The 23,321-nt window shown below is 37.6% G+C and overlaps 1 long non-coding RNA gene across 1 annotated transcript; it reads right to left on the reverse strand.

Annotated features, from left to right (window-relative positions):
* Nucleotides 1-893: 893 nt before the first annotated feature.
* Nucleotides 894-22,848, reverse strand: LOC134375488 (uncharacterized). The gene is made up of 3 exons (XR_010023397.1): nucleotides 22,800-22,848; nucleotides 22,624-22,688; nucleotides 894-981 (listed from the first exon to the last, which is right to left on the reverse strand). It is a non-coding gene; the product is annotated as an uncharacterized LOC134375488 (long non-coding RNA).
* Nucleotides 22,849-23,321: the final 473 nt, after the last annotated feature.

The raw sequence follows: 23,321 nt of genomic DNA on the forward strand, positions 1-23,321 counted from the left end.
TTAGCCTCTGGCTATTAAAGGAGAGAGCACAGAGTCATAAAGAATCATGAAAATCCATCTCTGCTCTCTGTAAAGGTAAAGAGAAAACGAAAGTGCCTGGTCACAGCAACGTGGAAGATTAGCCGGATGCAAACTACAGGCTAGGTTTCCTTCTGGATTAGGGATGCGCAAACTCAGAGGGCAAATGGGCACTTGTTCGACAGGCAGGGGAGTAACCTAACCTTTTACACTTTTACAGTAAGAGTGAATGTGGAGTTGCCCAGGGCTAGTATTCCGGGAATTTGGGCAGCTTATCCAGAAGAAGTGGCTCAGGCCTACTCTATGTAGCTTGCGTTTCATTGGTTCTTGCCCCCATTGCCAGTGTAGAACAAAAAACCCCACACACACATCTCTCAGGCCACCCTGTGTCTTCAACAGGGTACACCTTTTGTCCTAACAAAAGACCCATCAGCTAACACTTTCTTCCTCCTCTCCTATTCTATTTTTCTTTTGCTAGATATTATAGCCCTTATCAGGCATTTACCGTCATCCTTGCAGTCCTGCCACTCCCATTGGATACCAACACACGCACCAGACATCCCTGCCAATTCCTCCACACACAGTCACATCAGCCAAGCACCACAACCGCTTGCCTTGGGTATTGGCCATGCCGACAAGGTTCTCTTCCTCTGCGGCCACCTACACTGGGTCTCACAGCTTGTGGCCATTGCAGGTACCAAAGTACACTTACTTGGAGCAAAATGGGGAGTGAGGGTGGGGAAGTATGCCTCTTTCTGTGTGTCACACCCTGTTGAAGAGTCCTGTATTAGTAAGGGATCTCCAGAGAAACAGAACTAATAGAATACACATAGCTACACAAGAGGAGATTTGTTATGAGAATTGGCTTACATGATTATGGAGGCCAAGAAGTCCCACAGTATGCCATCTGCAAGCTGAAGAACCAGGAAAGCCAGTGGTGTAATTCACTTCTAGTCCAAAGGCCTGAGAATACCTGAGAAACAGGAGTTCCAATATGCAAGGGCAGGAGATGGATGTCCCAGCTCAAGAAGAGAGAATTCAAAATTCACCCTTCCTCCACCTTTTTGTTCTATGGGCCCTCAGTGGATTGGATGATGCCTGCCCACACTGGAGAGGGTGATCTTCTTACTCGGCCCACTGATTCAAATGCTAATCTCTTCCAAGACACACCCACAAATCATGTTTTACCAGCTATCCGGGTATGACTTAAGCCAGTCAAGTTGACATAAAATTAACCTTCACAACTGCAGTCATGAACCTCATAATGATATACGTGGCCAATGAAGAACCACATATACAACAGTGGTTAGAGGAAGAGGCTAGGTGTGTAATAGGCTATACCATCCGGGTTTGTGTAAGTACACACACATGACGAAATCGTCTAATGCCACATTTCTCTGAATGTATCTCCGTAGTTAAGTAATGAATCACCGTGCTAAGGCATACTACCTTGCTCTCATGCCAGTCTCTGCCCAGACATGACTTCATAGGGAAGTTCAGCCAGGGAATACATAGAAATACTAAGCATCAGTTTCCTTGTCTCTGCATTAATTGTGTCTCAGGAGGTGCCTGAGTTCCCAGAGCAAACCACCTTCTATCAGGTCTGCTCCATTGCATATGGACATGCGCTGACAAATCTTGGACACACAGACTCAAGCTGAGGCCCCACAATATCAGTGTCCTTGCACAGATAAGTGCAGCATATTGTGGTTTCTAGCAATTAACTTTCAATGGGGATCCAAGTAGAAACTGGCTTCTCTGCACTCCATGTAGAAAGCATCTCGTTCCTTATTTGAGTGGTTTCTCTAGCTCCCAGATTAAGTTCTAAATCTTCCGAGGTGAGATCCTATGATGAACTAGATTCTAAACTCACTGCGCTCCTCTGCAGCAATTCCAAACTTGCAGTTCGTCTCTGACTTTGTCTCTGTGTTTGCATATGGCATTGCCTTTGGTTAGAATGTCCTCCTTCCTTCCTCCACCAGTTCCCACCGTTATTTGCTGATTAACAACAGTACTTAATTCAAGTGTCACATTCCCTGGTACTTAAGAGTAGGATAGATGGAACTCTGTGATCTATGCAGCCCTATTTAGTATAGATTTCAACATATAGTCCTCACTGACCTTTTTGTCCACTTTCCCTCCTGTATTAGTCTTGTTGCTTCTAACAAAATACATGGAACTGGCTAATTTATAAAGAAAACAAAATTTATTGCTTACAGTTTTTGGAGGCTAGGAAGTCCACAGTGCAGGGAACACATCTAGTGAGTTTCTTGGTGGTGGCAGCAGTGACCCAGGGGTCTCACGTGGCAAAAGATAGCAGAGGAGAGACAGCGAGTAACCTCCTCATTCTCTCCCTTTTTAAAGCCCTCAGAACCATGCCCCTGACCACCATTATTAATCCATTCAGTACTGCAGGGTCCTACAATCTAGTCACCTCTTCAATGCCCCACCTTTCAATTACCGTAATAGGATTTCCCACCCTCAACAGTCACAGTGGGGATTAAGCCTCAATGATGTTGAGGGGACATCCAATCTACAGTACCTCCTGAAGAAAAGGAAATATCTCTCTCACCTCTGGAGACTCAGTGTCTAGTCATGTAGTACACAGTCTGTAGTGGGTACTTCACAAAAAAGTTTGAATAAATATATGAATGAATGTAACAGCTTTGACTCTGGAGAGTCAAATGAATGTTTTAAAAATAAAACGTTCTACACTTTCTTCAGCCTATGTTCAGAAAAGATGGTGGTGTTTACAAGAGCTGTAGTAATTTGAACTACTCAGGATTTCTTGATCTAAGAATAGTATATTCTACGCTTCCTACCACTAAGCTGGTCTGACAGCTGTTTATTAGGTTGGCATATAACGTGCTTTAAAGGGATGGTTCTCTCTGCTGTTGAAATTGAGCAGCAAACAATGTAATTGTTGTGGATTTTTTTTTGAGAAAATTTAAAAATTTTAAAAAGCAAAAAATAATTAAAATGTTTCTACTACACAAAAATTAATAATTCTCAAAATATTTGTCATATAGCTTCATGCAAGGTATATTAAAATCTATCAAAGTAACTAAAGGTTTACACGTTTTCCCTCATAATTCTGAATGTTTTTATTTATATATTTGAGCCTTGTCATATTTTTACATTTCTGGTGAGATTTTTACCTATTTGAGGATACTTTTTTTCTTGTTGTTAAATATTTTTAACTATATTTTATATTATCTGGTTTAAATAATGCTGTACTAGCTGTCTTTTGATTAGTGTTCACCTGGTAACTTTAAATCCCTTTATTTTCAACATTTCTATATAATTTTATTTCATATGTATCTCTCTAAGCTGAACATATCTAAATTTTTAAAATTCAGTCTGTGTTTATATTCAAATGAGTAGTTTCAACCCATATATATTGATTTGATTTGATTATTCTGAAATGTTTCTAACAGCTTATTTTGTGTTTTCTATTTGCCACTTTTTTTTTTTTTTTTTTTTTCCCTTTACTGCCTGGTGTCATTAAGTTGTTTTTGTTGTTGTTTGTTTATTTGTTCATTCATTTGTTTTTCTCTTTATTGATTTGGAAGCTGTATATTCAATTTCTGTTCTTTGAAAGCTTATTATTATTTACACAAACAATTATTCATCAAGTTATCTTCCAGATTTATTGTCATACTCAGGATTCTTGCATCCCACTTCTTCCTTCTAGGTTCACTTTTCTTCTTACTAAAGTTCATCTTTCAATAGCTCTTTCAATAAGAGTCTGTAGATATTAAGCCTTTTTAGTCCTCATATACCTGAAATGTGCTTTCTTCAGACTTCCCTTTTCAACGATACTTTTTCTATCAAATTTTCTTCACATTTATTTCCTCTCAGTACTTTAAAGCAATAACTCTAACCCCATTGTTTTCTGCCTCCTAGTGCTATGGCTGAGGAGTCTGCTATTGATCTGATTGATGGATCATTGTAGGTAATCTGTCCTTTCTTGCTACTGATGTCTAAGATTTTAACTTCTTTCGTGGCTTTGCATTTCAGTCTGTCTTCCATATTTCTCAAATGCTCTTTTATTTTTCACATCTCTTTATTTGTCTTTGTATCCTGGGAGATTTCTTCTGTCCTATTTTCCAATTCATTCTCTCTTTGGTTCTTTCGGAATTACTATTTAGCCCATCCATTATATTTTTAAGTTTTATGACTATATTTTATTTTCAAGATTTCCAATAGTTACTTTTTAGATCTGCTTCTTCTGCTTTCATAACACCTAGTTTTGTTGATAATAATTTTGCTTTTGGCAGAGTTCGTTTGTTGTTTTTTTGACAATTTTAAACTTCAAGGCCTTTTCAGATTATTCTATTAGCTCTCTTTCCTTTGTTGTGAATCTTTTTATTTATAGATTCTGTTTTTTATGATACTGAACATCCTCATGTTCTTTTTGTTTGAGTTCATCTTCAGTAAAGGGTTTCTCCTGTATTTGCCCTGAATGTAGAGCAGTGTCAAATGTACCTCAGTCTTGCCTCACCAATTGTCTGGCCTCAAAACAAGTCATATACTACAGTCTTGCTTTGGAACTCCCACCGATTTAGGTTACCTAATTACAGCCACTGTATATTGTATAAGCTCAAATTCTAGTTGCACATAAAAACTTCTACCAGGCTCGGATAGCAGTAGGTTTCACATGGGAGGAGGATTTATTTCACTTGCCATTTAAACACAGGACACAGTTTGATATTTGAAAGCACAGAAAATGGTTGCAATGGATTGAATGCCCCCCACCACCACCCCCCACCCAAGTCATTGAAGTTTAATACCAACTGTAACTGTTGAGGGTGGGAAATCCTACTACGGTAATTGAAAGGTGGGGCCTTGAAGAGATGATTAGATTGTGAGGAACCTTCATAGTGAATTGTTTAATGGTGGTCATAGGCATGGTTCTGAGGGCTTTAAAAGGAGAGCACATGAGGAGCTATATCTCTCTCTCTGCTCTACCGTTCTCACCATGTGAGACTCCTGCATCACTGTCGCCACTAACAAGGCTTTCACCAGATGTATTCCTTGGACTTTGGACTTCCTAGCCTCTGAAACCATAAGCGGTAAATTTTGCTTTCCTAAAAATTACCCAGTTTTAGGTATTTTGATATAAGTAACAGAAACCGACTAATACAATAGTCCTTGTCTCCATATTGAAGAAAAACCCTGATCTCCATCCTCATCATGACTGGGGCATGTTTATTTAACTCTTGATCTCATGAAGGCATTGAAGTCTTCATCCTGTTTCCAGCCCCAGCTTCCTGAGAATTAGGTGTCTTTAGGTCCTGCTATCTCTGTAGTTTCCCTCTCTGGATTTATCTATTGTGGGTTTTTTCAGTTGCTTTTAATGTGATTATATGTATTGTTTAATATTTTATCTCTCATTCCTATGTATTTAGTACAGAAGGTGAAGATTTCTGCATGCACTCCTTCAGTCATGCTGACCCAGAAATTTTACTTCTATTTTTTAAATAAATTATTATTGAAATAAACAGCAAAATATATTTTTATAAACTTAAAAATCAGGAAAGTTGAACCTGACTCTCTGACCCTGAGGTTGAAAGATAGGGTGAATTATTTTTTATAACTCTCTCATTATGCTTTATATCATTATATGAACAATTGTGATAATTGCTATCATTATAGTAGCGTCTAATATTTTTAAAGTATGTGGCTTCAAAGCACTTGAGACTCAAAGTTTCTGTAGGAATAAGTGCAGTTTGCATTACTGTCTCTATTTTTTAAATAAGGAAAGGTAAATGAGCCATACAACTAAATGATCAACCCAGAATGGAATCTTACATTTTTATTTATTTATTTATTTATTTATCGATCTATCTGTTTGTTTATTTGTTTGTTTGTTTATTTTTGGCAGCTGGCCAATACCGGGATCAAATCCAGACCTTAGTGTTATCAGTACCAAGTTCTAACCAACTGAGCTAACCAGTCAGCCCCTGGAATCTTACATTTTATATTTAAAGCAATATTTATGGTCATTTAAAAATACATATTCTAGATTAAGTGGTCATTTCACTGCATAAATGATTCCCAATCTTGTAGAAAATATTTATTGGCAAAATGCATACTGACAAAATAGTTTAATAGTTTTAAATGAATTCACATTATATTAAACCCTATAGCATTTACAAATACTTGAAAAATAGTAATCAATATTATGTATTCAGTCCATAGGCTGCACATGGTATGAATAAGGATCACAAACCTTGGCAGCAACTCCATGACACCCAGGCATTGATCCAGCCTACAACATTCATGGAACCTCCTCTGTCCCTTAAAGTTTTATCAACAACACAATATCATGAAACCCTACCTAAACATCTCAAAGAACTAGCATAGCACTGATAGAATTTGATTATGGTTTGATAGCACTGATAATATTTGATTATTTGAAAATACATCATTCAATGGAAATACAGATATACAAGGGTATTTCAAAAAGTTCATGGAATGATTTGTATTAGCTTTTAATTCTATTTTTCCACAAACTTTTAAAAATACCCTCATATATATATATATATGTGTGTGTGTATCTACTACTGATCTTCTTATAATTCATAGAATGTAGTAAAACCAAAATAAAACCAAGTTAAAAGAGAAAAAAAATATTAGACAAGGATGGGGATCTATCATCCATCTTCCAAGGCTGATAAATCTTCCATTCTACTAATTACTGAAAAATGTTAGAAAAAAATGTTTTTCAAAGAAACCTGCCCCTGAACTCATTACAAAAAGAAATACCTTGCTGATAAAGTACAGCATTTCTTTTTATGAATATTTTATATGGTTATCAGAGACTGAAACATGACCTTGCTGTCACATCTTTTAAAACTAACAGAATAAACTTTCACAGGCAATTTGGTTGCAGCAAAATATAATTACTAGCTAGAACTATCTCCACACAAACTTTCTAATCAAATGGATAGCTCTCTTCTCTCTTTAAGAATAAAACGGAGATAATTTGCTTTTGTTATTATTTATCTTGACTAACATTATTGTATGCAAATAAAATTAACTTTTTATTATAAAAGTAATATGCAAAAATTGTGGATGGATGCCGGAGGAAACAGTCTGAAGTAGTGATGGACATCCCAGTGGAGGTTAGTGGGGGAGGAAGAATGTTTCACTCCTGGCTTTATCACTTCTAAACAGTATTTATCATTTTCTAAAAAAAAGAAAGATTAAATTCAGTAATAAAACTATATAGTAGAGACTAAAGGGAAAAAAAGTCTGTTCTCTTAATTTTTAAACTTGTTTATAATGTTCTGCTCTAAATTTTCATAGACTTCCAGAAGCTGTGAGTCAAGAGATTATTTTGTCCAACCTGTATTTTGTAGATGAGGACATTAAGGCCAGGAGAAGTTATATGACTTGAAAGCAAGGTCACATCTCTAATCACTTTGACCTGTATGTCACAGGTTAATATTAATGTACTTTGAATGGTTAAAAGGTATGTGGATTTTACTGATCCATGCTGACATTAGTCTGTATTTGGCATTTGCAGTCTTCTCACTCAATAAGAGATTTTCCCAACAGACTGATCCAAACTAATTCTCCCTTCTTATTCCCTTTCATAACATTTTGTTCTTTCTCTTTCTAGCACTTACCACAAATTTTAATTACATATTACTTGTGCTTATTTATTGTTTTCTCCCCCGCCATACTCCAAACTCCTTGAAGGCTAACCTTATACATGTTCTGTTCTGCATTATATACCCAGTGCTTAGCACAGTGCCTGGTATGTAATAGATTCTCAACAACATGCAGTCAGAGGGTCATGAAGTCATATACTGTGGGTTCTCTTTGCTGACTGTCCTTTCATGTGCACCCAAGTTATCTTGTCTTATTGAACATTCACTATGTTCTAGAATTTAGACAATATAAGAAGCACATTATATATGTATATATAGTTTAAGCTCATAAATTAGCTATATTATTATCTCTATTGTCAGATAAAAAAGACTGAGGCTGAGAGAGGTTAGGTAAATTTCAAGAGGTCAGAAACCTAGCAAATGACAGACACAGGGTTTAATCTCAGGTTTGGTTCCAGAGTCCATGCTATCTGCTTGCTAATTTCTTGTCTTCAATTGGGGTTTGAAATTCAATAATAGAAATAGCATCTCTTTACCATCAAGTTAAAAGTTTTCTGGGCTTCTGGGTTAATATAATAATAATAGTAGATCGAACACATATTTCTAATTTTAATCCCTCTCAAACTTCTACTAAAATGACAATAGAGGGATTTTTTTTTAAGGCATATGAGGACAAGGAGAACTGAGAGAAGAAAGTAGCAAATAAATGTTGGAAGCTATCCAAGCAAAAGGACAGGCATAACTGATTCAGCAAAGCTAAGAAAGCTGAATCCAAAACTGGTAGTAGGGAAAGCCCAGAGCCAACCTGATTTATACACTGTTCAAATTGGTGGCGGTGGGGATCAAGATCCGAGCTGCTAAAATAAAGAGAACTGGTTGAGAGCTTTTAAAGCAATTGTTAGGTTCCAAGATCCCTCCCCGCTCCCTAACCTTGACACAGCCAATAATTGCCTTCCCCACTCCCAAACAGAAGACTGGAGTTTTATTCCCTGAAGAGAATCCCTGGTCTGGGAGAATACAGGCAAAGTTGAAGGCAGAAGTGATTTACTGAAAAGGGGATTTAAAAGAATGTATATATGATTGGCGAGCTTTTCTCCCACCCCAGCCCTCTTCCCTTACTCAGCTCTCAGAAGAATGGAAGAGAGGCCTTGGCCTGAAGCTCCGGGCAGAAGGTTGGGAGAGCCTCTTCTGGGGAATTTGAGCAGCCCAAGGGGAAAGGGGTACTGACATTGGAGTTCCCCCAAAGAAACAGCCCCAACTTTTCATCTTACAAAGCAACATAGAGTCAACAAGCCTCCCTCATGTACTCAGAGAGTCTTATCAGTTTTTAGTCCTACACACAAACATTAACAGAAAATGTGGAAGTTGAGTCCAAAATAAACAGAAGAAAAGCAATTTGAAGAAAATGGGAATTACACAGGGAGAAGAAAATAAGCAAAGCAGAAAAAATTCAATTGGTTTCCATCTTCTTGTCAGCAATACTGAAAACTAGAGGGCAATGGAGAAATTACTTTAAAATTCTTAAGAAAAACTACAGATAACTTAGAATTCTATGCTCAGTCAACTATCAAACAAATGAAAGAGTAGAATAAAGATATTTTCAGACACCCTTGGATTCAAATAATTCACCTCCCGTAGATTCAGCCCCAGAGGATTGCTCCACCAAAATGAGGGGGTTAGCCAGGAGAGAAGACATGGGATTCAGGAAACAGGAGAGGCCAGGGGAATACCAAGATGATAGTGAATGGACATCTCAATTTGACTTCTGTGTACCCATACTAAAGGGCAACCAGTCCAGATTGGAGCAGGTCAGAAGACCATGAAAAATGCCTTTGGGTAAATGCAAACCACCAGGTAACCTGATGCATCTGAACATCTTGAGGGAAGTCTTAGAGCCTTGGCAAAGTTGGGGGTTGAATAAGAGATGAGTACATAGAAAATCAAGCAAACAAAGCAATGGAAATATTTACCCCTAGGAAAAAATTACAATTTGTGCAGGAAAGGAAACATGGTTGCAGTTTATTACATGGCTCAGCTATGAATAGCGTTTTCATCATCCTGATGTAAACAATGAATAATGTGCTAAGTAAAATTAAAATGTAACACTATTAAGACATTGCGGAAGGAGTAGTAAGGAGAAATAAATTATTTCTGCCACAGTGGGAAGTCAATATAATGCCTAATAAAAAGATTTCAAATACACAACCTAACACCACACCTCAAAGAACTAGAAAAACAAAAACAATCCAACCCCAAAGTTAGTAAATGGAAAGAAATAATTAAGATCAGAGCAGAACTAAATGATATATAGACCCAAAAAATGATACAAAAGATCAATGAAATAAAAAGTTGATTTTCTGAGAAGATAAACACAATAGACAAACCAGGGAGACAAGGATGGTTCAACATATGCAACTCAATAAATGTGATACACCACATCAAGAAAATCAAGGACAGAAACCATATGATTATCTAAATAGACACAGAAAAAGCATTCAACAAAATTCAACATCCCTTCATGATAAAGACTCTCAGCAAATTAGGTATAGAAGGAAAGTATCTCAATACAATAAAAGCCCTATATGACAAATTCACCTGCAATATCATCCTGAGTGGGGAAAAGCCAAAAGCTTTTTTAAGAATGGGAGCAAGACAAGGATTCCCATTCTCACCACTCCTATTTAACATGGTGTTAAAAGTACTGGGCAGAGCAATCAGGCAAGAGAAAGAAATAAAGGGCATACAGATAGGCAAACACAAAGTCAAACTGTCTCTGTTTGCAGATGACATGATCCTATATAAAAAAAAAAACCCATAACCTCTATCAAAAAACTCTTAGAGCTGATAAACAATTTCAGTAGAGTTGCAGGATACAAAATCAACACCCAAAAATCAGTAGCATATTTATTATCCAGTAACAAACTAGCAGAAAAAGAAATCATGAAAGTATGCCCATTTATAATAGTCAAAAAATAAAATACCTAGGAATAAAGTTAACCAAGGAAGTGAAGATCTCTACAAAGGAGGTACAAATCACTACTAAAAGAAATTAAAGCAGACACAAAAAGGTGGAAAGACATTCTGTGCTCTTGGACTGGAAGAATCAACATTGTGAAAATGTCTATACTACCCAAAGCAATCTACAGATTCAATGCAATCCCCATCAAAATACTAATGACGTTCTTCACAGAAATTGAAAAAACAATCCTAACATTTATATGAAACAACAAAAGGCCCCACATAGCCAAAGCAATCCTGAGCAAAAATAAATAAATAAAGCCAGAGGATTAATACTACCTGACTTCAGATTATACTATAAAGCAATAGTAACCAAAACAGCATGGTACTGGCATAAAAATACTGGCATAAAACTCAGACCAATGGAACAGAAGAGAGAACCTGGAAATAAAACCACAGACTCACAGCCGACTGATCTTTGACAAAGGCAACAAGAACATACATTGGTGAAAAGACTGCCTCTTCAATAAATGGTGCTGGGAAAATTGGATATCAATATGCAGAAGAATGAAACTAGTCCCATATGTCTCACCATATACCAAAATCAACTCAAAATGGATTAAAGACTTAAGTATAAGACCTGAAACTATGAAACTACTAAAGGAAACACTTCAGGAAGTAGGACTGGGCAAAGACTTTATGAATAAGACCCAAAAAAAGCACAAGTAACAAAAGAAAAAATAAATAAATGGGGTTATATAAAACTAAAAAGTTCTGCACAGCAAAGGAAACAATCAACAGAGTAAAAAGACACCTACAGAATGGCAGAAAATATTTGCAAACTGCACATCCAACAAGGGATTAATACTCAGAATATACAAGAAACTCAAACAGCTACACAGAAAAAAACCAAATAACACAACTTAAAAATGGGTAAAGGAGCTGAATAGACATCTTTTGAAGGAAGACATACAAATGGTCAGCAAGTACATAAAAAATGCAAATCAAAACAACATTGAGATATCATTTCACCCCAGGTAGACTGGCTATAATCAAAAAGATTGAGAATAACAAATGCTGACGAGGATGTGGAGAAGAGGAACTCTTCTGTACTGTTGATGGAACTATAAATTAGTACAGCCACTATGGAAAACAGTATACAGGGATGAATCCCACTTGATCAAACAACTGCAGATAGATCTACCATATGATCCAGCAATCCCACCTCTGGTTATACACCCAAAGGAATGGAAATCATCATGTCAAAAGGATACAGGCACTTTCACGTTCATTGTGGCTGTAAGTACAATCGCCAAGATATTGAACTAGCCTAAATGTCCTCAGTCATAAGTGAATGCTAAGAGAGAAAGAAGGAAGGAAACCACAGTGGTGTGTTAGACTTGCAGAGGGAGAGAGCAGACCTAGTGTTGCTTGGGGGAGAACGAGATGAGGGGGCGGGGAATTGGAGAGAGGCTGGGTGGGGAACACGGGGACTAATTGGGATTCACGGTGGTGGGAAAACGCTGATAGTGTTGATCTGAGCATCACATTTTGGGCACAGATGCTGATAGTCAGCTCTGTGCCCTGTGAGTATGTATAACAAATTAAATACATATATATTAATTAATCAACTTATAAAATTTAAAAATTAAATTAAAAAACAGAAATAAGTTTTTGAGTTCTTTCATGTTGACAAGTTTGTGGGCTTTATTCTTTAAAGTCAGTTAAGCCGGATATAACATCTTTAGCTCACGTTTTCTTTACTGAGCACCATAAAGATATTATTCCATTTTCTTCTGGAATAAAGAATTACTATCCAAAACTAAATATATATGTCTGTGTATATATAAATGCATATAAATATGTATATATGTATATACATATATGGTGCATAAAATTGAAAATTCAAGGAGTAATGCAAACACTGTATTTAGAAGTGTAACGTGTAAACATGAAATGAATCAGCAAAAAGGCGAGGGTGGCTGGGGGTGGAGGGATGAGATTAAAGTGAATGGAGAACTGCTGCTGTTTACTGTGAAGCTATTAATCTCTTTAAACTATTGCATATATAACTTAAAAATTAAAACAAACAAAATTAAAAGAAAAAATGTAAAGAAATATTTTTAAATGGTAAACTCTGTCCTTCCTCCATCTCTCCTCTGTCTCTAAAATTAAAAACCTTCTGCTGGTCCCTGCAGCCAGTCGTCTGGAGAATAGGGCTTGTTTTAAATACCAAGTTGCACTTGATCTCAGCCAAAAGGCCGAGAAGCGATAAGTTGCCACCCTGAGGACACACGCCGATGGCCCAGGGAAGGAAGCCTGAGGCAATTTCAGATCACCTGTGCTCATTCCAGCGGCAAGATGGCGGTCTGAAGGCAGCGGCAGCGGTGGAAATTCAAGACACAAGTGGCCCCAGGGACTGGAAGAAATCACAGTGCCTACTTGGAAAGAAGAAAAGGTAGCGACTTGGCCCAGCCCAACCCCAGAGCGGGCCCCTAGAAAGGTTGGAGCCACCGCGACTTGCAGTCAGTGACTGCGCAACGCTGCACCCGCCTGCGGAAGTGGCAGCGGCGGCAGTGGAGCAACCGCCGGCAGCGGAGCCGGCAGCAGTGGCAGCAGTGGAGGAACTGGCGGCAGTGGCAGCGGCATCAGCAGAGCCCTTGACAGCAGCGGAAGCGATGCCAGCGGTAACGGCGGCAGCGGCAGCAGTGGAGGACCAGCAGCAGCGGCAACAGCAGAGGAGCTGGTGGCGGCGGAGGCAGCGGGGGAAGCAGCAGTGGCAAGAGCAACACCCTGTGGTACCGCCCCGTCACTCAGCAGCCCGGCAGAGTCCAAGCTGACCAGAGAGGTGGCTCCCCGGAGAGGCCCAAGGCCCAAGGTAACCACACATGCAAGGCACTAGTGGCCAACTGAGTAGTCACTGAGGTAGCCATACCAAATTGGCAACCCCAGCAACATCTTAGTCAGACAATAGTGTCAAACCTGTGGACTGTGAAACCCCCTGCCACAATGAATAAACATCAAAGAAAAGATACCAGAAATACGAAAAATCAAGAAAGTTCACCACCCAGAGATAATAAATCTCAAGCTCTAGATCATATAGAACAAGAAGCCCTTGAAATGACTGACAAGGAATTTCAAGTGATAATTCTAAGGAAACTGAATGAGACACAAGAAAACTCAGCTAGACATCATGATTAAATGAAGAAAAGTATACAGGACCTGAAAGAGGAAATGTACAACGAAATCAATGCCCTGAAAAAAACGTAGCAGAACTTGCTGAGCAGAAGAAGTTATTCAGCAAAATAAAAAACACAATGGAGAGTTTAACCAGCAGGCTTGTCGAAGTCAAAGAGAGAACCTCTGAACTTGAAGATGGGCTATTTGAAATAACACAAGCAGACAAAAAAAAAAAAGAAAAAAGAATCAAAGGCATTGAAGAAAATCTGAGAGAGATATCAGAAAACCTTAAGCGCTCAAATATCCGAGTCATGGGTATTCCAGAAGGGGAGGAAAATGGAGATTGCGTTGAAAACATATTCAACAAAATAGTGGCGGAAAACTTCCCAGGTATAGGAAAAATCACAGATCTTCAGATCCAGGAAGCTCAACGATCTCCAAACGTATTCAACCCAAAAAGGTCTTCTCAAAGACATGTTATAGTCAAATTGGCAAAACTCAAAGACAAAGAGAGAATCTTAACAGCTGCAAGAGAGAAGCATCAAATCACCTATAAGGGAGCCCCAATCAGGCTAACATCAGACTTTTCATCACAAACCCTAAAAGCCAGAAAGGAATGGGATGATATATTCAAAATACTAAAAGACAGAGACTGTCAGCCAAGAATACTCCACCCTGCAAGGCTATCCTTCCAAAATGAAGGGCAAATAGTATATTTCTCAGACAAACAAAAACTGTGGGAGTTCACCACCATACGACCACCCTTACAAGAAATTCACAAGGGAGTACTGGGTTTGGCTCCTGAAAAATAACTACCACTGCCATAAAAATTCAAGAAAAATCTAAACCCACTAGTATAATAAAAATGGCATTCATGAAGAGAAAACAAACAAACAAAAAGGCTATCTACAACCTAAGGAACCAACAAACACAGAAAACAAACAGTAAATCAGAAACCAAGGAACAAAAGACACCTAAGACAACCAAACAACAATCAATAAAATGCTAGGAATAAATCAACATTTTTCAATAACAACTCTTAATGTAAAAGGCTTTAATTCCCCAATCAAAAGACACAGACTGGCTGACTGGATTGAAAAGACCAGTCTGCCTTCAAGAGACCCACCTCACCAATAAAGATTCACATAGACTAAGAGTGAAAGGATGGAAAAAGATTTACCATGCAAACAGAAAAGAAAAACGAGCTGGGGCCGAGCCCGTGGCACACTCGGGACAGTGCAGTGCTGGGAGCACAGCGACGCTCCCACCGTGGGTTCAGATCCTATATGGGAATGGCCGGTGCACTCACTGGCTGAGTGCAGGTCACAAAAAAGACAAAAAAAAAAAAAAAGAAAGAAAAAAAAGAAAAACGAGCTGGAGTAGCTATTCTTATATCTGACAAAATAGACTTTAAACTAAAAACCATAAAAAGAGACTATGAGGGACACTACATAATGATAAACGGACTGATCCATCAAGAAGACATAACAATCATAAATATGTACGCACCCAACGTTGGAGCAGCCAGATTTATAAAACAAACTCTATTAGACCTAAAGAAGGAAATAGACACTAATACCATAATAGCAGGGGACCTGAACACCCAACTATCAATATTGGACAGATCATCTAGGCAAAGAATCAGCAGAGAAACACAAGATCTAAACAATACTCTAGACCAATTGGACATGGCAGATATCTACAGAACATTCCACCCAACAACCTCAGAATATTCATTCTTCTCATCAGCACATGGATCATTCTCAAGGATAGATCACATATTAGGTCACAAATCAAGTCTCAACAAATTCAAAAAAATTGGAATTATCCCATGTATTTTCTCAGACCATAATGGATTAAAACTAGAAATTAATAACAAACAAATCTCTGGAAACTATACAAACACATGGAAATTAAACAGCATTCTACTTATTGACTTATGGGTCCAAGAAGAAATCAAGCAGGAAAATAAAAAATTTATTGAAACTAATTAAAATAATGATACATCATACCAAAACCTGTGGGATACTGCAAAAGCAGTATTAAGGGGGAAATTTATTGCATTAAACGCTCACCTCAGAAGAATGGAAAGATGGCAAGTGAACAACCTAACACTTCACCTTAAAGAACTAGAAAAACAAGAACAATCCAAACCTAAAGTTAGCAGACGGAAAGAAATCATTAAGATCAGAGCAGAACTGAATGAAATTGAAAACCAAAAAACAATTCAAAAGATCAACGAATCAAAAAGTTGGTTTTTTGAAAAGAAAAATAAAATTGACAAACCATTAGCATGGCTAACAAAAAAAAAGAAGAGAGAAGACTCAAATAACAAAAATTAGAAATGAAAAAGGCGATATTACAACTGATTCATCTGAAATACAAGGAATCATTCGAGACTACTATAAACAACTATACGCCAACAAATTTGAAAATCTGGAGGAAATGGATAAATTTCTGGACACACACAAGCTCCCAAAACTGAACCGTGAAGACGTAGAAAATTTGAACAGACCAATAACAATAAAGGAGATTGAAGCTGTTATCAGAAGGTTCCCAACAAAGAAAAGCCCAGGACCAGATGGATTCACAGTAGAATTTTACCAAACATTCAAACAGGAATTGACACCGATTCTTTACAAACTATTCCAAGAGATTGAAACGGACGCAAATCTCCCAAACTCATTCTATGAAGCAAACATCATCCTGATACCAAAACCAGGTAAAGATATAACCAAAAAAGAAAACTACAGGTCGATATCCTTCATGAATATACATGCAAAAATCCTCACTAAAATACTAGCAAACAGAATACAGCAACACATACGTAAAATTATTCATCACGATCAAGTGGGATTCATCCCAGGGATGCAAGGTGGGTTCAACATACACAAATCAATAAACGTGATACACCATTTTAATAAAATCAAACACAGGACCATATGATCATCTCTCTAGATGCTGAAAAAGCATTTGATAAAATTCAACACTCATTCATGATAAAGACCCTCTATAAGTTAGGTATAGACAGAAAGTATCTCAACATAATTAAAGCCATATATGATAAACCCACTGCCAATATCATCTTGAATGGGGAAAAGCTGAAAGCTTTTCCTTTAAGAACAGGAACCAGACAAGGATGCCCACTCTCACCACTCCTATTCAACATAGTGTTGGAAGTACTAGCCAGAGCAATCAGAGAAGAGAAGGAAATAAAGGGCATCCAGATTGGAAAAGATGAAGTCAAACTGTCCCCATTTGCAGATGACATGATCCTATATCGAACAGCCTAAAGCCTCAACAAAAAAAACTCTTGGAGGTGATAAATGATTTCAGCACAGTAGCAGGATACAAAATCAACACACAAAAATCAGTAGCATTTCTATTCTCCAATAGGGAACATGCAGAAAGAGAAATCAAGAAAGCCTGCCCATTTACGATAGCCACCAAAAAAAGAAAATACTTAGGAATTGAGTTAACCAAGGATGTGAAAAATCTCTATAATGAGAACTACAAACCACTCCTGAGAGAAATTAGAGAGGACACAAGAAGATGGAAAGATATCCCATGCTCTTGGATTGGAAGAATCAACATTGTGAAAATGTCCATACTACCCAAAGTGATATACAAATTCAACGCAATCCCCATCAAAATTCCAATGATATTTTTCTCAGAAATGGAAAGAACTATCCAGACATTTATATGGCATAACAATAGACCACGCATAGCCAAAGCAATGCTGAGCCAAAAAAATAAAGCTGGAGGCATAACACTACCTGACTTTAAACTATACTACAAAGCTATAATAACCAAAACAGTATGGTACTGGCATAAAAACAGACACACTGATCAATGGAATAGAATAGAGAATCCAGAAATCAACCCACACACCTACAGTCATCTGATCTTTGACAAAGGCACCAAGCCTATACACTGGGGAAGAGAATGCCTCTTTAGCAAATGGTGCTGGGAGAACTGGATATCAATATGCAGGAGAATGAAACTAGACTCATACCTTTCACCATACACTAAAGTCAACTCAAAATGGATTAAAGAATTAAATATACACCATGAAACAATAAAACTTCTTAAAGAAATCATAGGAGAGACACTTCAGGAAATAGGACTGGACACAGACTTCATGAATACAACCCCAAAAGCATGGGCAACCTAAGGAAAAATAAAGAAATGGGATTATATCAAACTAAAGAGCTTCTGCACAGCAAAAGAAACAATTAACAGAGTGAAAAGACAACCAACAGAGTGGCAGAAAATATCTGCAAAATATACATCTGACAAAGGATTAATATCCAGAATATACAAGGAACTCAAACAACTTTACAAGAAAAAAACAAGCAACCCAATGAAAAAATGGGCAAAAGAGCTAAGTAGGCATTTCTCTAAGGAAGATATACAAATGGCCAACAGAAATATGAAAAAATGCTCAACATCACTCAGCATCCAGGAAATGCAAATCAAAACTACACTGAGATACCATCTCACCCCAGTTAGGATGGCTAAAATCCAAAAGACTCTGAACGATAAATGCTGGTGAGGCTGCGGAGAAAAAGGAACTCTCATACATTGTTGGTGGGACTGCAAAATGGTGCAGCCTCTATGGAAAATGGTATGGAGGTTCCTCAAACAATTGCAGATAGATCTACCATACGACCCAGCTATCCCACTGCTGGGAATATACCCAGACGAATGGAAATCATCAAGTCGAAGGTATACCTGTTTCCCAATGTTTATCGCAGCACTCTTTACAATAGCCAAGAGTTGGAACCAGCCCAAATGCCCATCATCAGATGAGTGGATACGGAAAATGTGGTACATCTACACAATGGAATACTACTCAGCTATAAAAACGAATGAAATACTGCCATTTGCAACAACATGGATGGACCTTGAGAGAATTATATTAAGTGAAACAAGTCAGGCACAGAAAGAGAAATACCACATGTTCTCACTTATTGGTGGGAGCTAAAAACAAATAAATAAATTCACACACACACACACAAAAACCGGAGGGGGGGAAGAAGACTTAACAGCTATAATTCCTTGTAGTTGATAAGACTAGCAAACAGAAAGGACCTTGCTGGGTGGGAGGGGGGAGAGGGAGGAGGGAGGGGGGTTTCAGTAATGGGTCACAGTAATCAACCACATTGTATATTGACAAAATAAAATTAAGAAAGGAAAAATAAATAAATAAACAAATACCAAGTTGACTTAGGCAAATAAGCAGAACCCAATTAGACAAGGAAGAAGTTCATTTCCTTTCTAGCACTTCATATGAATCAGTCAAAAACTTGCAAGAAGTGCAAATTGCAGTTTTGCCATAAAACAAGCCCTTTAATGATTTATCTTTCACCTCCACATAACCCTGCATTTTTTCTACTGATCTCCATAAAAGCTCTGCACAATGGTGTGTGTTGATTTATGGACTTCCTCCAGCCTTTATTCCATTTTTATTTTTTCTTACTTTGTTATTTTCCTTAGTGGATGCCAGTGTTAATATTTGACCCATGCAAGGGGTGGTCAGCCAAAGACAGTCCTCAGTCAGATTGTGGCCTGAGACAGGTGGTAAGGCCCTGTCGGTGCCTTGGGACAGTCAGATTACATTTCCATGGCATTCTCTTGTAACAGCTGTGTGCCTTTGATCAGAACATTGAGAAACACAAACCCTCAAGTCTTCTTCAGTGCAAAAAACAGCCAGGACCCTGTTCTCCTGGATCAAGGAGAGGAGTGTCACCTACTTCACAGGACTTCATATGCAGTAAATACCCACATTCTCATGAGAGCTGCAGAGGCACAGGATGACATGTGTTAGTACAGAAAGAGGACCTCTGCAGGGAGTGGTGAAGGACTCTACAAGGGCTGTTTCCCTTTGTACCTGTTATATATCCTAGCACCTTCAACAGTACTTGGCACATAGTAGGGGCTCAATAAATATTTGTCGGATTGATTATTGAATAAATATGCTGCTTCTGTGTCTGGCATGCCCTTTACTTTTCTCAGATTGACACAGTCCTACTCGTACTTCAAGATACAGTTCATCTATCTCTTGTAGAGTTTTATTTGACCCATTCAAGCTCTTTCCACTTCATATAGAGGTTGAGTAGCCTTTATCCAAAATGCTTGGGACCAAAAATGTCTTGGATTTCAGATTTTTTTGGATTTTGGCATATTTGTATATACATAATGAGATATCTTGGGGATGGGACCCAAGTCTGAACATGAAACTCATTTATGTTTTATCTATACCTGATACACATAGCCTGAAGTTAATGCTATACAATATTTTTAATAATTTTGTGCATGAAACAAAGTTTGTGTAAATTGATCATCAGAAAGCAAAGGTGTCACGATCTTAGCCACCCATGTGGACAATCTGTGGTCGGTTGGTCACCATCATTCCTGACTGAATTTATATGCTACTGAGAAGCAATCATTTCCACACGTAAGTACGTAACAGCGAAAAATACGACATACCATTCATACAGTGAAAAATAATGTGTACAGGGTAACTGAGCAGCACAGCATCACCAGAATACCTGTATCAGCTGCTAAACAGCAGCACCAACAATCAACAGCAGGCTTTCAGTCTCCACCTATGAGGCTGTGTTTTGATTAAAAGGTTACTATACTGTGTGGGGTTTTTTTTTTAGGTGAGAAGAAACATCAGAAGCAGTTGTGGAATAAAGAAGGGGGTCCTGTAGGGATGAGGAGGCATTCTGCTGGATGAGTTTTTTAAATGTTTTCTCCAGAGTCATCTGCCTCATTAACAAGGATTTTTGTCTTAGAAATCTCTCTTTGGTCTTATAAACTAACATGATTTCTTCTTTTTTTTATCCATTTATTTATTTGTTTGTTTGTTTTTAATTTTATTGAATTAAAATTGATTATACATATTTTGGGAGTTCAACATTGAGATATGTTGATCAAATCAATATTACTAGCATACGTATTGCTACAAATCGTAATTATTCTTTATGCCCCTTGTCCAATCTCTCCCCATCCCCCTCTCCCTCCCAAACTGACATGGCTTCTTACTCTGTTATGAATGGATGCTGCTCCAGTCCTGCAATAAGCCCATTACCCATTTTCACCATGTCATTGATAGACACTTTTTCTGCAGTGCAAACATCACTTGTTGTATCACGTTAGTCCTCAAAAGGTTTCAGATTTTGGAGCATTTCTAATTTCTAATTTTCGGATTAGGGATGCTCAACCTGTATCTGCACTTTGAACAGATTTCTGCTGCTTGTTCTTGTAATACAGCATTGCAGTTACTTGGGTGCATGTCTCTCCCTCCTGTGAGACTTATAGTTCCTTAAGAGCTAGGGGTGTGTCTTCTTTATCTCTGTACCCATGCTGCTTAGCATAGTGCCTGTATATTTATTCATTCATTCAACAGGATTTGAGCACCTGCTATGTTCCAGGCACTGAAATAGGCTCTGGGGATATAGTAGTGAACGAGACGTGAGCCCTTCCTACCCCCAACTTTATGTTGTATTAAGGGATGGAGACAATTAAAATAAGTGTAACAAGTGCAATGATGGGGGTGTGAGTACATGATGGGAGCACATGGGAAGGACACCACACCCAAAATTTGAGGGATCAGAAAAAGTCTCCTAGAGGATGCTTCCCAGAAAAACAAAGGATATCTGAAGAATAAATAGAAGATAGTCAGGAAAGGGAAAAAGATTGTTCCAGGAAATATAGAAAATATGAGGAATGGAAGAAAGAGAAAGAAAGAAGGAAGGGAGGAAGGAAGGAAGGACGGAGGAACACAATAATATGTTGAAGTTTCAGAAGGAAAGAATAGAACTGTGGTTACTAGAGGTGGGAAAGGAGGAGGCGGAAGAGGGGTTAGGGAGAAATTGGTTAATGGACACAAAAATGATATGTTTTGTAATGATGGATATGCTAATTATCCTGATTTGATCATCACATATTGTACACAAGTATTGATAGTCAACTCTGTACCCTACAAATACGTATAATCAATTATGTTTCAATAAAAAAAAAGAAAAAGAAGAAAGAAAAATGGGCAAAGGATATGAGTAGGTAACTCACAAAAAATAGGAAATCTTAATAGCCAAAAAACACATGAAAATGCTCACCATTAATCAAGATGCACAGAAGGCAATAAGATAACCTTTCACCCCAATTAGTTTATAAAAATTTTTAAGTCTAATAATAGGAAGTGTTGATGAAGATGGGACAACAGAGACCTCCACTTTGGGAGGGAATGAGACAATATCTAATAAAGTCAAAAGTGCTCTATGAATTCAGCAATGATCTCATTCCTCTTCTAGATATATATATATATATAATATTAACATATATGACTAATATTATATATGTGTAATAAAATATATTAAAGAATCTCTCACATATGTAGAGTCATGCAGAAGGTGATTTACTGAAGTACTGTTTGCCTTAAAAAAAAAAAAAGCAAATTTTAGAGTGTTATATAATGTTAATCATTTCTATAAAATAACTACATAATATTTATTAATACATATATATGACGCAAAAGTGTAAAAGCATAGACTGAATATATACTAAATTCATGATAATGGTTAACTCTAGGAAGGAGAGGACTAAGATAAGAGGGAAAAACAGGAACTTCAATTTTGTTAGACTTTTTAAATTTTTTCAAAAATCTGAATCAGAAACTTAAAAATATTTTTTATTTTTATACAGAAGATGAGGGATGCACTTTTAGCTGTTTCATTTAAGTCAATTAAACTAAATGGTGAACTAAAAAAAATTTTTTTAATTCCTTGTTCATTTCTGCACCAAAACAATTTTTCAAAACATTTTTAATAAGCCTCACCTTTCACATGGAAGCTTCAAATACTTCACCTTCCACCCAAGTCTTAACACCACCAATTCCTTCATCTGTTAATGGAAGAAAGGGTAGATTAGATCACTTCTAAGATTTCTTCTAGCCCTGACACTCTAGCCCTCTGTGAAATCTCAAAGGCTTTAAAGAGATTGTAGATGAGTGACCTTTTGTTGAAGTAAGTTCTGGAAAGGAGCTAGGAATATACGGTCACCTGTTACAAGGGAAAGAAGGCCTGTAACCTTTTTTAAACTGTGAAAGCTGCTTCTTTTCATGGTAGCCTCATCCCAGAGGCATTCCCCAATTAGTGTTCTATTTATTTATATTCTGGGAACCCTATCTAAATTCAGCTTCCACACAACGTTTTGTACAGTGATGGGGTCAGGATGTCCTGGTACTATTTCCTGCCCCCACCCCAAAGCAAAAAGCCTTGACATAAAACTTTATTGTCACTAATTCTTGTGTAGAACACTAGGCTTAGAGGTTTGGTGACCATATATTGAAAACAAAAGCAGAACCTGTGATCTGACACAGGTCTGATGACACGACAGATTATTTTGCAATCAGGATGGTCACAGAAAATCTCCAGTCTTATGGGAGACTGTAGTAACCAGTTAACAGGTTAGATGGGAACAGTGTGGCAGAACCAAGGATTTTGTACACAGTCAAGCTGTCCTTCTAGTGCACAC

Source organism: Cynocephalus volans, chromosome 4 (assembly GCF_027409185.1).
Source record: "Cynocephalus volans isolate mCynVol1 chromosome 4, mCynVol1.pri, whole genome shotgun sequence".
Taxonomy (NCBI): Eukaryota; Metazoa; Chordata; class Mammalia; order Dermoptera; family Cynocephalidae; genus Cynocephalus; species Cynocephalus volans.